The sequence below is a fragment of the Ursus arctos genome, unplaced genomic scaffold, assembly GCF_023065955.2.
Source record: "Ursus arctos isolate Adak ecotype North America unplaced genomic scaffold, UrsArc2.0 scaffold_4, whole genome shotgun sequence".
Classification (NCBI taxonomy): domain Eukaryota; kingdom Metazoa; phylum Chordata; class Mammalia; order Carnivora; family Ursidae; genus Ursus; species Ursus arctos.
The window spans coordinates 76,674,401-76,688,572 of NW_026623056.1; the positions used below are offsets into that span (position 1 = coordinate 76,674,401).

The following is a 14,172-nucleotide window of genomic DNA, read 5'->3' on the forward strand; positions in this document are numbered from 1 at the left end:
CTTGTTGATGTATATTTTCCTTTAATAAATCATTCTTTAAAACACTTTGGAAGGACTTGCAAGTTGTGGAGCTGTTGACATTGTAGTGGGTGGTTCAGTGGAGAGATGAGTCAGATTTGAGTTTGGGGATTTGAGGGAAGAGCCTGTTAAGTTAAAGGAAATGGGGCAGCATCACAAGTAAAACCAACCAGATCTACCACAGACATCTCTGACATAAGAGTACACCAAATTTTTAAGTTCATTACTGCCTATAATTTTCCATTACTGAAGATAAATTTGACAAATGTTAATGAGATGGGATGCATCCTCATTAAAGAAAAAAAAATAAGAAAGACATTCACATCAGGTCACAGAAAATCTAGTTTAGATGAAATATTTTCCCCCACCAGTAAATACATTAAAAGACCTAATTCATAGGTAAAAGTAAAATTTTCTGGTAATATACCATTTGATGAAGACACTCGATCATTTAGTCAGGGTTCTCCAAGGCAACAGAATCAATCAGATGTATATAGACAAAGAAAGATTTAGTACAAGAAAATGGCTCACATGATTACAAAGGTTGACAAGTTCCAAGATCTTCAGTCACCTAGCTGGAGACCACAGGAGAGCTGATGGGTGTATGTAGTCCCAGTCTGAACACTGTCAGGCTCAAGACCCAGTCTGAAAACAAAAACAAAAACAAAAACAAAAAAAACTGTTGCCTCAGCTCAAAGGCTGCCAGGCATAAAGAGTTTAATCTTGTGCAGGAGGGCCAGCCTTTTGAACTACCAAGGCCTTCAACTGATTGAATGAGCCCCACCCACACTGGGGAGGGCAATCTGCTTCACTCAGTGTACCAATTCAAATGTTAATCACATCCAAAAACACTCCCACAGATAAACCCAGAATAATGTTTGGCCAAATGTCTGGGCACCCTGTGGTCCAGGTTAAGTTGACACATACAATTAACCGTAACACCTGACAAGGCACAAGATGCCATCCTAGGAGAGATTTCTATCAGAGCTTAATATATCAATAAAGCATTCCTTCCACAAACTGCTCCCTTTTTCCTCCTACTCTGCTTCTTCTTTGTATAATCTGTCAGAGAAAACACTTGGGAATGGAAACACTTTTGGGGCACCACTCTGTGCCATACATCCTACTGGGTACTCTTGCACACACTGTTGACAAGTGGTGAGGCCAGGACTCCTCCAAGGGGCAGCAGCCTTGAGGAAGCCACCGCAACCCAAACTCTGAGGCTCAGTCTCGTCTCTTTGAAAACTCAGTCTTTCCAGTGTCCCAGACTTAGTCAAACTTGGGAATTGTAAACATGCAAACTAGATTTGGGAGACTTCTATACATGCCAGGGCAAAAAACATTAATTATGATGAGAGATACAACTGCCAAGGGGTCCTCTAGCCAAAACATTCCTTCCTTGTAAAGCTATATCAGAAATCAAATTATAATCAAAATATTGCTTAGTGAAAATGAATTCAGTGTAAGTGGGGTTTGATTTAAACAAGATGTTCAATGGCATCAAGCAAAGAATAATACTATAATTTCAACCACTAGTATCAGACAGGACAAAACTTGGGAACAAATTTCTCTAGAATTCTCTGCCAAAGTGTACTTCATGGATTCTTTTATTCCTTCATACGCCAGGCTGACCAACTCCCTTTCTGTTTAACACATTATTTCTTTTAAAAATATTTAACAAGTTACAAGTCAAATTTTAATGATTTATAAACTATTCTGTCTCAGTAAAATGACTTCCATATTTCTCCTTTTAATTTCCTTAATTTTCAAAGAGAATCTCACTGTTTGACTTTGTTTTCATTAATATCCATTTAATCTTTAGCAATTCTGTTTGGCAATCTATTGCTGTTTAACTATCAGAAAACATAATGGCTTAAAACAAGAACCATTTTATTAGTATCACTGCTATTCTCAGCACATTCTCAGTTTTCAGCTCAGGTTCTTGGTATAATGACATTAGGATGTTCTAATATTTTTAAATGGTGTTTTAGGGCTCTCCAAACAATTTTTGGAAGGAGTAACTTTTGTTATTTCCTACTGAACAGTCTTCATGAATGTGCTGCCCTCTAGGCATTATTTTATTCCTTACCATTATACTATCATATCTCTCCTATGTTCTGACCTCTTAGAAATCTGAAGAGCGACTGGCTAAGTAGTCTGTTAGACTACTCTATCTTAAGGTGTTAATGATGGTTAAAAACAGGTGATATTGGGGCACCTGGCTGGTTCAGTTGGTAGAGCACACTACTCTTGATCTCCAGGTTGTAAGTTCAAGCCCCATGTTGAGTGCAGAGATTACTTAAAAATAAAATCTTTAGGGGCACCAGGGTGACTCAGTTGATTAAGCGTCCAACTCTTGATCTCAGCTCAGGTCTTGATCTCAGGGTTGTGAGTTCAAGCCCCACATTGGGCTCCATGCTGGGTATGAAGCCTACTTTAAAAAAATATTTTAAAAATATAAATAAGTAAATAAATAAAACAGGTGATATTAAGATCATTCTTCAATGCCTTAAGGTAAAGGAGTTGGTAAATCTGAAATACACACATCAAAGCAGTGTAGATAGAAAAAATATTTGGTCTGGGCAGGGGAGATTTGAAGGTGAGGAATTACTCCATTTATAGGAAAACACATGTTAACCCATAAGACATAATTCTTTGGTAGGAACTGCCATTTGGTGACAGGCAGCCCAAGAAGGTAAATTCCACATTTAATAGAAAGATTTTTTAAATCACATAAATCTTTATAAAGGGTTTATAATCTCACACAATTCTCATTCTACAAGTAATGTTAAATATGAATCACACAGCATTGAGGCATCTAGCCTTCAACCTCATACCTCATGATAGGAGCACTGATATTTTAAGGATCTTGTAAGAGAAGGATCTCATTAGATTCCTGATACGTCATGGTCACTTTCTAGTGCTGAGACCTCAGAAGACATTTTTTTTCTTGTGGTTTTCCACAGAAAACCATGATGTACAAAAATTAGTTTTTATCCTGTTGTGTTCTTTTATTCAACAAATATTTGTTGAATGTTGCCCTGTGCCAGGAACTGACACAGCAATGAGCAGTTGTGACGCTGCCCTAAGGACACCTAAAGTATCAATAAAGTCTCTCAAACTTGTAATCATGTTGGAACTTTCCATATGATCCTTCCTTCCTCCCTCCCTCCCTTCCTTCCTTCCTTCCTTCCTTCCTTCCTTCCTTCCTTCCTTCCTTCCTTCCTTCCTTCTGCTTTCTCTTTTTCTTCTCTTTCTTTCTTTCTTTCTTTCTTTCTTTCTTTCTTTCTTATTTAGCATCTGTCTAGCTAGCTAAGTAGCTATCATCATCTTTCTATCATAGTGTACTGGCTAAGAGAACAAATTCTAGAGGTAGAAGGCAAGGGTTCATAACCCAGTTCCATGGGTAAAAAAAGCTTTAAAAGAATTATAGGCAGGTGAATGGATGGGTAGAAAGATGGATAGATGATAGGTAGATAAATAGATAAATAGTTGATAGATAGATGATAATAGATAGATGATAGATAGATGCCGAACGAAATCATAAGTGAAGTTCCTATGTAAAGCAGAACTCTGACGATAATCATTGTTAAGTCCCAGAATAACTCTCTGAGACCCTTTTTGTCATAACTACCTTGTTTTTTCCTTAATAAATTATTCTTACAATATTCTCAGACAATAATGCCTAAATATTTTGTAAATCATTACATTCAACCTTATTTTTCTTCTCCCTTGGGCACTGTTCAGCAATGAAACGCAGTTTCATTTTCACTTTTCAAAATGATAGCATAAAAAAACAGAAGTGAAAGTATGAATCATAATATAATCAGGAGTTCATAGTGAGATATCCATTTATAACTCAGAAAACCACAGGGTATTTCCAAACTGATGTCATTCATAGAAAGAATGCCATGTGTTGTGGAAGAATAAGAAAAATTACCTAGGCCAACTGGGGGATTTAGAATGCATGTGGGATATTCCCAGCTAATTATTTTAATTTATTTTTAATTTAATTACAAATATCAATCTCTATTTCAAGTACTTAAATTTACGCTCATCTTAGACATTACATTGGATTCTGAGTTATACTTTTTAATTGTGATATGACTCTTTTACTTCAGAAATCATCAGCATAAGTACTTTATGTAAGTCAAGGTTTTCTTTTATTTTCTTTTAAAATCTGTATAAATATTAAGATTATCATGAAATTCTGTGTAATTATTTTACTTTTTGGAAAAAAATTAGAATTGATCTCTGCTCAAATTATTAAAATTGATTTTATTTTATTCTTTTTGGAAGTGAAGAGAAATAATATAAATTTTACTTTTACTTTTTCCAACTAAATAATCAAAATAGGATTTTTCCCTTCCACTACATTCAGTTTTTTAGGAACTTGAAGAACATTATAGTATATGCTTAATAAATTAGTGATACGACAGAGAAGAAACATTATTCAGAAACTAATTTCCTCTGGGTTACCTGCCTTTGCTTCAAAAAATTCTTTGGATACATTAGTTCTGCCATATTTGCAGCTACATTTGCTAGTTGGTTGGTTGTTTTGATACAGATCCTGATATGCAGTTGTGAGGACAGCCCAGTTATATCATTTTTCAATCAGTGGATGTTCCTGGTTTCCCATTAGCCAATGTCCACAGCATGAGAGACTCCACAGAAGTCACACTATTCACTCACCCAAGTAGCATCACTAGTTTGCTCTTAGGTGTCGGAGGCTTATCCATGAGTCCGGTGGTTTACCCATAATGTCTGGTCCTGAGGCTTGCTAGAAGATGCTTTGCTGTCCTGGACTTTTCAGTAGAGCTGTAAGTGAATCTGTCAATAGGATGGGCTGACCCCATGTGATTAAGGAACAAATTTCAAAATACATCTGAAAATTAAATTCCTCTTTATTCCATAAGCAAATAGAAAGTCCACATGGACTAAAGACTTAAAAGCTAAAAGCAACCCTTAGAAATTCTAGAAGGAAATGTAGGAGACTATCTTATAACATTGAAGTAATGAAAGATTTCTTAAAATATAAAAAGGTTCATCAGTTATAACACATGTACAACTCTGATAGGGATGTTGATAATGGGGGAGGCCATACATACGTTGGAGCAGGAGGTATGTGGGAAATCTGTATATCTTTTCTCAATTTTGTATGAAACTAAACCTTCAAAAAATGAAGTCTGTGAAGAAAAAAAAGACTAAACCATCAAGTATAAACTATAAGTGAATACATTTGATAACATAAACATTTTCAATCTTTATACATTAGAAACCATTAACAAAGTTTGAAGACAAGCTACAGACAGAGAAAATATTTACAATGCATTTGAGAAATAATTTTAATCTAGAATAAAGAAAAATATCTTATAAGACAAAGACAAAAGGCCCAAAAATAAACTAATATAAACCTTCATTTCACAGAAGAGAATCTCTATATGACCAATGAAGATATTTTTAAAAAGAGAAAAAAAAGTAACATACTAGTAATAGGAACATGCAAATTAAAACAAGGTACCCTTTCATATCCTCAGACTGGAAAAAATTCAAAAGTAAGTAGTGGTGAGGGAGTAGGGGAAACAGGACTTTCAAATTCTTAATGTTAATTCCCGATGATTAATGAACAGTGATGTTTTACTATAGGGAGTGCAGTTTAAATTTGAAAAGAGAAAGGTAAGAGATTGAGAGAGCAAATTGGTATAATTTTGAAAGCACTTTCAGAATACCTAGCAAGTTTAAAGGTACTAACCCAGCAAGTCAACTTCTTCCAAAGTACAAACTGCAGAAAAATTCTTGCACAGAGACACTACTAGAATATTCATTGCAACATTCCTTTTTAAAAATATTTATTTATTTACTTACATACTTATTTACTTAATTTGAGAGAGAAGAAAGAGTGCGCACACGCAAAAGTGGAGGGGGGGCAGAGGGAGAGGAAGAGAGAGAATCTCAAGTAGCCTCCGCACTGAATGCAGAGCCCCAATGCAGGGCTCCATTTCAGGACCCAGAGTTCATGACCTGAGCCAAAACCAAGAGTTGGTTGGTCAACTGGCTGAGCCACCCAGGGGCCCTGCACATTCTTTACAATCCCAAAATGTGTGTTGTTGGAAGAACAGATCCTCTTAATTTCCTTTGTCTCAATTCCAAGCAGCCATTTCCTCTTTGGAGACTTACCATTCTTTTTATATAGTTGGAAATCAGGCAAGGACCCTATCTCCTTGTTCCCACAGACTCCTCCCTTCTCCTCTTTACACTGCCTTATTCCCATGGGAATCTCCTTCTAGCTTGGAAATTTCATCTCCCATCATGTTTCTGGCCCAAACGCTTGTCATTGCCCACAAATCCTCCATTTGGTCTTTTCTGGTAATCTTGCCTGACCTCTTCAGACTTTCATTATTAGAAATTAATAGCCAGAAATATTATCTTGGTTCACAGTTCCCCAGCACCAATTATTTGCACAAATGAGGAGGAAAAGACATAGATATAGATAGATATAGATATATAGATATAGATATATAGATAATATATAGATATATACAGAGACACAGTGAAGAAAAAGCATGGATTAATCATTTCAAATATTATTGTGCCATATTCTTCTCCTAGAAAATTTTTAGACAGTGACACCCACACACAAATTGCTGCCTAGCTCTGTGGGTGGGGTGAGGAAAAAAGCACAGATGTCTGGCAAATTTCTTGACTCATCTAGAAGTTTCCACTCATGCCTCAAGGAGATGTACCTTCATCCATCAATAACCTTCTGCTAACTTTATCCTTCCCACCCTAGGAAGGTGAGCTTAGCACAAGTAAAGGCAGAACTTCTCCTGAAGCCGGATATTGCGTCATGGATGTACATAACTAGTAAGAGATTGCCCTGGGCAACCTAAAGACAACTCTACAAAGCAGAAGGGCTGTCAGTGACTATAGACAACTTGGGTGGTCCAGCCATTCTCCTCCTCTTCAGTCAACATCCTTCTCCAAATCTCTGTGCTCAAAAAGTCAGAGGAAGCCCTCTGCTTCTGTTAGGGGGGAGGTAATGAGGCTGGCTGCCACATCCTCTCACCTAGCATCCATCACCGGAATGGTGATCCACTTTTTCTTTTCTCCTGTGTCTTCCCTTTTCTGATATAATCAGGGAGGAAGGAAGGAAGGAAGGAAGGAAGGAAGGAAGGAAGGAAGGAAGGAAGGAAGGAAGAGGGAGGGAGGGAGGGAGGGAGGAAGGAAGGAAACCCTCCCTTAGGTAACAAATATGAAGAATTGGGTGAGTACTCGTCCCACACTCTCTTTGGTCAATCACATAACCTGTTGTTGTTGTTGGGGGGGGGGGGGCTGCTGTTAGTTTTACATTTCGATTTGAAAGCAGTCACTGTTTATTAACTGACCGAATTACAAAAATAATCATGATAGATGCCTTAGTTCATTCTGTTAAAAAGAAAACCACAGACCCAAAAGGGGTGTCACTTAGGTTAAGGCCCCAGGTCAGTAAACCAAGACTTGACACCTAACCTCACTGCAGTTTCAACCCCCTAAAAATGTAACCTTTAACCAATCGACATGAGAATTTCCTGGTCAGCACTAGGAAATTTCCTGATAGACCCTTTCATTCCCCCTAGGAAGGCGATCTTACCTAGAATAATGGATTCTTTGCTCATAACTTCCTGTCCTCCGCTCCTTTTCTACCTTTAAACCACTCCTTTTCTATAGCCCTTTGGAGCTCCCTTCTACTTGCCACATGGAATGCTGCTCCATCCCTAATTATTTAATAAAGCCCATTGGATTTTTAAAATTTACTCAGTTGAATTTTTGTTATTTAACACTTCTAATAAACCTGTTGATTTGGTCTTCCCTGTTGCCAGCATCTCCACCCTCTACAAAATGAATGGTCTTTTTCTTCAGCCCACCTCATACAGAAGAAAATTGGGAGAACCAGTGGGCGTTGTTTGCTACTTTAAAGCATTTGCCACCAGTGTAGGTCTCATGAGTCAGATCCTCCATTCAGACAATGCTGTATTTACCAAGAGATTCAGCGATCAATTCTTGTTGATTTTACCATAACCATGAAAGAAAACACATCATGTACTCACTTCAAGTTTGGATGCCCCTTCTGACATATGGTTCCCCAATCCTCAGCATGTTAACTGAAACACTGCTGAGCTTAACAGAGGTACCACTGAAGATATGGCGAAGGCAAAGAAGCCGCAACACCTTTCAGAACTTTGGGGTCACACCATTAATACTGATCCTGATGACAGATGCCAATTTGGGTTCTACGGGTACATAGAAATTGCCAGCTTTTCTTGCCATCCTAGCAATTCTTATAGCAGTTCTGTACATCTGTCTATATTCTTTGTGATAGCTTACCTTTTTCATAGATAAGCTTTTTCTTTGCTTTTCAAGACATCTTTTGGGCAAACCTCTTCCTTAAGGTCTCAATGTTCAGTTCTGTGCTTTTTTTTTTTTTTTGCTTTTTTCTTAAGTGTTTCTAGCATAGCAGGGACCATATCTTTTTCTTCTCTTCTGCACCTTCCATGGTTCCAGCCAGAAAAGAGAACCACATAACCTGTTTTTTGTTTTTAATTTTTTAATGAGCTGATATTATCCCCTTTACTTTGAACTTGCTTTTTTTTTTTTTTTACCTCACTATATATTGTAAACGTCCCTCTTGTTTGGGACATTGATCGATCCCAATACATCATTTTCCATTGTGCATGTATGTGCATGTGTGTGTGGCACATGCGTGTGCCATAATTTATTCAATTCCCTATTCATGGGCATTCAGATGGTTTATACTTTGTTGTTGCAAGAAACAATGCTACAAAAGGCATTATTCTATACATGTCTTTTATCAAATGTTTTTTTAATGTGAGTTAGAATTCATGAACTAGAGTTGCTACCTGACATAGAGTCATTTTAACTCAAATAACCACTGCCAGACTTACTTGCCAAAATAGTAGAAAAATTCACACTTCCATCACCAAAGTACTGGAATGCTCATATCCTTGAGTATTTGCCAGCAATGGTTGTTATTGCTTGTTTAAAACATTTGCCATCGGACAGGTGAGAAATATTATTGTCACAATTCAGTATCCTAGGCCAGAGGCCAGAGGCCTAGCATGCCTGAGAACCTGAAATTCTTAGCTGCACCCATTGATATCTCTTTCTCCACCTGACCCTGGTTTGAGACCTGCTTCCCTCTGCAGAGGTCTGAGAAAGTTAGAAACAGCCAGTGTTTTCCTTGGTAATGTTTTCTTAAAACTCAACAGGATTATGTCAATTGTTATTACAAGGAAAGGCCATTGACACACTAGTTTGAAAAGGAAAAGGTGTGTCCACTGTCTAAAATAAATAAAAGGGCAAAACACATAGTAACAGTTAGAAAACTTAACGGTTACAATAGCATTAAGGAAGCAGGTAAGACAAAGCCGGGCTCAATGTTTGTAAACTCAGGGTGTCTCCTGAACTTTCACAGCCTAATTTGGAAAATTAAATGTCGAACATCCTTGAAAAGTTCTGATAGTGGCCTTGATATTAAAGGTTTCAACAGTGTGTTAACTGTGGTCCTACTTTTGACCCCACTTGATACCAATGATTTCAGAATGATTCATGACTAATGAAAGGGTGACCAAGCGTAAATTGCATAACATACTGATATAAGGACACACCTAATTTCATTTTACATCAAAACAAAAATTGATGTGATTGTTAAACTTGGACACTTGTTTAACTTTAATTCAAAGTCTGGACGAAATCATTTTTCATAAGTGGCAAATGATTCAGCTCCAATTAGAACCAGTCCTATTAGTTGACTGGGGCAATGTATCGACTTGCAGAGGATGTGAAAATCATCTGACATTCCAAATCGTATTGATCCCACATCAAGGGAGAGAAAACACTAAGAGAAATGATGCCACAAGCACAAGTTTGCCACAGTCCCTGAAACAATTAGAAAATTCTGGCATGAGATCCTAAGGCAGCTCAGGAATAATATGTTCTACCTAAAACATAACATAGTATGGGCATAACTCACTGGGCAGTACCCGCTATATCAGAGATCAGAACAGAAAACAGTGTACTACTGCTGTGTAAGAAAACAAAATCATGAATTCAGATATATTTATGGGAAATAGCAAAAAGAGACATTCCTGCTGGAGGAGCATGTGCACATTTCTATTTGCTTCTCACATGGTATTATGATATTTGTGGGTCTGATATTGTCTCACGTACTTATCTATAAGCTGACAAGCAGAAGACTCTTTTATTCATCTTTTTAATGACCCAAATCCAGCAGAGTGTCAGGTACAGAGTACATGCTCCATACATGTTAAATGTAGACGTTGAAACATTGATGCTAAACCACCGGAAATATTGATGTAGTTAGATCTATTGATTTATCAGAGCTATGGACTGAATTATGTCCCTCTCCTCCCTGCCCCTGCAAATTATATACCGACGTCATAACCCCCAATGTGATTATATTTGGAGATGGGGCTTTTAGAAGGTAATTACAGCTAAATGAGGTCATAAAAATGGAGAAGTGGTCATCTACAGGCCAGGAAAAGAGCCCTATTGCCTGGAACAGAATTAGTTAACACCTTGATCTTGGACTTCCAGTCTCCAAACTAAAAAAATAAGTTTCTATTATTTAAGTCACCCAGTCTATTGTATTTTGTTATGGCAACCCAAGAAGACCAAATCAATAACCCAATAAAAATGCTAATGCTTTTCATTGGTTTTATGACAATGAACAAGACCAAAGAAAAATGACTTTTTTAAAGTCATTATAATGATCATCCAAGAATGAATTTTAGCACAATATTTGACAGGTATAAAAATAAGGGCAATCTGAAAGCTAAAAAACAGTATATAACAAAGTAGATTAGAGGAGAAAAATTAAAATATAAGTTGTAAATTACTTTAACACAAAAAGATTTTGTTTTATGTAGAACCATTTATCCAGCCTGCATGTCACTTGACAGAGGACTCTGATTATGTTTGATTAACTCTAATAAAGCTTGAAAACCATTTTAACCTAATACAAATGTCCCACTCTCTTCTTAGATTTCGTTAAAGATTGGTAACCCATTGCATAAGCGTTACTTTCAAACTATAGCCCACTACATTTTCTAATTTGGAGAAAGGAAATGCTTCGAGTGTTTCTTATGAAGCATAGGATCCCACACAAAAAGAAATGTCATTTATTTCTCATATTTGTCTCATGATATGACATATTTTGATGTGAAGTGGGCCATCAGAAATTTGCAAACCAAAATTAGCGAGATAACAGTTGGGAACTCCACCCTTGCTGTAGAGTTCCTTGAATGAAAGTTGCCTTTCGGGAGTAAAGGCACAGACTAAGAAATGTGACACATGCTTTATACATTTATCATTATGCTGCCCAAAATGACCACACTAGCATAGGTAGAGAAATCCAGATCCAGGTTAATTTGTCACATGTACCAACTTTTAAAGCAATAAATAGAAAGACATTCTAAGCCATTAGCACAAACGTGCTTGACATTTTCATAACAGCACAAGCAACTTCAGAAGGACAATAGTTTGGTTCTTCGGAAGGTCATAGCTTTTGCTTTTGCTTTTCTTTTTTTTTTTTTTTCTTTCAAAAATCGTACCTACACGTTCAGTTGCTGGCCTGAAGACAGAACTAATTTCTAGGACATTCTGACATATTCGTTATCAAATCTCCAATTTTAGAATTGTCACAGTGATACGTGAATGTTTGAAAACTAAAACTCAATACTGTATTCTCTAATACTTCCTGTGCCTTTTTATTGATAGCCTCGTGAATTGAATGTGTTACTTTTTCTTGTGGCAAAAACTTTGAAAGTAAAATTCTGAGTATTATTCTTTGTTATATCGTTTTACTCTAAAATACATGTTCAAATAGATTCTGCATACTGTCTAGTATTGCACTACGTGGAGAACATTTGTAACTAGGTCAACATACACTGTTTCTAGGCACCAACAGGGAGATAATTTGTTATACCCATATTAGAATATTACCAGAGTAATAGAACTAAAATGACTCACTGGGTTCTTGGTTGCAGGGCTCAGTGCTGCAAATGGTGCTAAATCAGGGCTCAGAAGACTGGCAGTTGTGAAAGCCTCCTTGAGAGATTTTGACAGGTCATTAGTGACTCTTCCAAAACACAAAAGTACCAAATAGGAGAACGTGTTGGACCAAGGGAAAAGAAAATATGGAAAGCATAGGAGAAAAGACGTAAGGCCCCTCTTCTTCCCTGAGAATGCAAACTCAAGCTGATAATCAGCTTGAGTTTTAGAGGAAGCAAAGGAAGTTAGTGCACATGACACCTTGCCCTGCGTGATCTAGAAGAATAAAAGAAGAACCAACTGCTGCCCTACAGGGCTACAGCCACAGGTGTCAAAATGACCAGAGGACATTTGGAAGAGACCCCCGGATCTGAAAAGGAAGATTCTGTCCATCTTCAATCACTGTGCCTGACAGAAAGACTCTCAGAAAGAATACCTGAATCTCATTTAATGTTATATACCAATTTTACCTCAATTAAAAAAAAAGCAAGAATTGGGTGACATAGAAAAGAATTCTGCTTCATATACAAGCTATCAATACCATGTTTTAGTCATTCAGTCAGTATTTATTGCCTCCTGGGAATGAGATACTAAAGAAGAATACAACACTGAAAGAGCAGTTATGATTCCCATCCTCACGGTTTACAATCTAATGAGGAGATGGATTCCACACTCACCTGCCTTTTCTCCTTTCCTGCCTCCTTTGCTGTTCCCCCTCATCTTTTGACCTCTGGATTCTGGAGTGCTCAAAGCTCGGTCCCTGAGCTGCTTCTGTCTTTTATCTACACGCTTCCTCTGGACTCCTCCAGTCTGTGGCTGTAAGAACCATCCACACACCCAATGACTTCTAAATTTACATCTCCAATCAGAGCCTCTGATTTACATCTCCAGTTCAGAGCCTCTCCTCTGAATTCCAAATACCTGACCAACAAATCCACTTGGAAGGCATTTCAAGCAAGATGACTAAAATTGATTTCCGATCACCATCGATCTGCCCCAAGCTCCACCCTTGCCCCTTTCCAGTCTTCCCCATCAAATATAATAGCAACCCCATCCTTTCAGTTAGTAACCAAAATTCCAGGCATCATTTCCTTGATGTCTTTCTTTCTTTTATACACTATGCAAATTTGTCAGCAAATCCTATTTACTCTATCTTCAGAATATATTCAGAATTTGGCTGTTAATCACACAGCCCAACCTACAATTATCTGTGCCTATATGATTGCAATTACCTCCTAATTATGCCCCTGTTTTATGTTTGTCCAGCTTCATCATATTCTCCAAAGGGCAGACATAGAGATTCAATTAAAACATAATCTTACTCCTCTACTCACAACCTTTCAGTGGCTCCCCAGCTCACTCAGAAGAAAAGCTAAAAGTCCTTACCATGATATATGGGGACCTATGTGATCTGGTCTCCATTACTTCTTTGACCATGTCTCCTCCTACTTTCACCTTGTCGTTCCACCTTAACTAAACTGGCCTCATAACTGTTCTTTGACCAGAGCAGGCAAGCCCTTGCTCAAGGCTTTGCACTTAATGTTTCCTCTGCCTGAAATGTTTTTCCCCCTAATAATCCAAATCATCTTAGAAAACAGTGGGAGTGTACTTGTGAAAGTTTAAAATTTGCATTTCTTTTAAAATGCTTTAGAACTCAGACCAAGCACTACTCTGTACTGACCTCACACCAATTTGGTGATATTAGCAACATTCTTCATATATAAATATACAAATGCTTTAAGTCTTGCTTTAAGCCTTTTTTTCCACTCAGAGAATTCTAACCATCAACACGATACACTTGACATAAATTTGTGTCAGCTCCAACTTTAACATAAATCACAGTGTAACATAAATAGTATAGCCTGGCTGATGGCATCAATTATTTCACAAATGCTGAAGCTGAACTTGAAAAGTTGAACAGGAAAGAATAATTTTCTTGTTTTAAAATCCTGTCAAGATAGGAGACTCAAGATAGGCATACATATCTTTCTCTAATACTTCATAAAACCTTGCTGATAAAAAAATAAAATAAAAAGAGGGTATGTGTTTTGGTGAGTGCTATGTAAATTGTGTAAGACTGATGAA

The 14,172-nt window shown here is 37.2% G+C and overlaps 1 long non-coding RNA gene and 1 pseudogene across 1 annotated transcript in view; both read right to left on the reverse strand.

The window, feature by feature from the left end:
- Positions 1-7,733: 7,733 nt before the first annotated feature.
- On the reverse strand, positions 7,734-8,551 carry LOC113270464 (60S ribosomal protein L7-like; annotated as a pseudogene).
- A 3,061-nt stretch (positions 8,552-11,612) lies between these two features.
- The window catches only part of LOC130542665 (uncharacterized), a 40,043-nt gene continuing 37,483 nt past the window's right edge, over positions 11,613-14,172 (reverse strand). The window contains exon 3 of the long non-coding RNA XR_008957375.1: positions 11,613-12,903. This is a non-coding gene — a long non-coding RNA (uncharacterized LOC130542665). The remainder of the gene's footprint in view (positions 12,904-14,172) is intronic.